We start from the raw sequence: 1,912 nt of genomic DNA on the forward strand, positions 1-1,912 counted from the left end.
TCTTTCCCTACCCACCCCCCCCTTAGGCACTGGCCACAAGTCCTAAGGCCCCAGTGGAAGCATTTGGTCACCGTGGAAACAAGGAACACTATCCTGGTTACCATGGAAACCCTGGTAGCTGTCTCATCTTCTATGGACAAGAGTAAGAGGTTGGGAGCCAGAATGGGCTAGAGTAGGCTCAAGAGGAATTTTAGGGTAAATCGTTTAAAAATGGTTTAGGCTTCAAATAATTTACTTCCCAGTTCCTTACCTTCTCCCCAACCAAGCTCATAGAATTTAGTTGGAAGGAACTTAAGAGATCATTGAGTCTGATCCACTCACTTTTACAAAGAGGAAAAGTGAGGTCCCTAAATTCAGTCTTCTTTCTACTGTTCTGAGCTCCAACTAACACTTTTTTCACTCAGAAAGGTGGTCACCCACTCCAATTTAGCAGACAGTAGCCTGTAATAGTTTCTCCCTTATATTGTAGCTCTTGATGGACTCCTGCTTGGACTACTGCACTTAATTCTGAGTCACAATCACTGCTTCCAGTAAATGCTTTTCCTGAAACAGGATTTATTTTATTCTTGGACTTTTCTCTAATGAACCATATCAGTAATCACCCTTCTCCTCCCTCCTCCCATTTCTCTAGGGCTTTCCTCTTCCTATCCCTGGAAGGGGAGGAACGAGGACAGTTGCAAAATCACAGCATTTGAGTGGAAAGGAACCTCATATGCCAATTAGTCCAGCCCATATCTGAACCAGTCTCCCCCACGACCACAATTATGCTGGTAAATGTTTAACAGCTGGCTTTCTGCAAAGAGAGATGCATTTCATTAAATCTGCGTCATTAATATTTTCTCCATTATTTTCTAAGGTCTAATCAATCAACAAAATAATCAATGCAGCCCTGATTTGTAGCATTTGCCGATTTTAGAAGTGTAAATACTCACGCTAAAAATTTTGCAATTGGTTTTCAAGACCCCATTATAGCTGGCTCCTCCCCATATTCTCAACTTCATCATCCTTTCAGCCTGGAAAGGGCAGGGCAGTGGCAAAATCTCCCCACAAGATGTCGCTCAGCACAATGACATGGAAGAAGGAGGAGGAAGAAAAAGAGGAGGAAGAAGAGGAAAGGGGTGGGAAGAGGAAAGGAAGGAAGAAGGGAAAAAAGAGGAAGAGGAAGGAAGGAAGGGGGGGAGAAAAAAACAGGACTTGGAAAAAGATAGGGGAAACTGAGGAAAAAATTTGGTTCCCAAAGCTTTTGAAACAATCCTTACCCACTAGGATCATAGACTCTGGACAAATCTGGCCAAGCTTTTTCCTTTACCTTCTCCTCTGGGTCTAATTTCCTTGCTGTAAAATATCAAGGGGTGGAGAGACAGAGTGGACAGAGTGATTTTTTTTTAAGCTACAGTATTCTAAGTTCCTATAATCCATGGTGGAATGGAATATGGGGCAGCTTCCTTCCTAGAGCCAAAGTTTGTCTTATGAGCATCCCTTCCCTTCCCAGTCCCCCAACACCCCATCATATTGTGACGTTGTGGACTACCGGGTGCACTGAAGAGTCAGAGGAGTTGGATTCAAATCTTGACTCAGGCTTAATCATTTACTATTGGACAGCCACTTCCTCGAAAAAGTAAACAAACATTAATTAAGCACCTATAAAGTGCTTGATATTCTGCTAAGTACTGGGAACACAAAGACAGGCAAAAAGATATAATGGGAGATACAAAGTGCAAATGAGATGTGTACAGGATAAATTGGAGATAATTAAATAGATAGTTCCAATCAGCAGTATATGGATAATTCTGGGTTTCTGGCTCCAGGAAGGAAATTCTAGCCCTTTTCCCTTCGAGTTTTGTCCTGTGTTTCCTGTCTCCCTCCTATTTTTCTCCCTCCCTTCTTTTCCTCTCAAAGAAGAGCTCTTCTT

Source organism: Antechinus flavipes, chromosome 1 (assembly GCF_016432865.1).
Source record: "Antechinus flavipes isolate AdamAnt ecotype Samford, QLD, Australia chromosome 1, AdamAnt_v2, whole genome shotgun sequence".
In the NCBI taxonomy this organism is placed as follows: domain Eukaryota; kingdom Metazoa; phylum Chordata; class Mammalia; order Dasyuromorphia; family Dasyuridae; genus Antechinus; species Antechinus flavipes.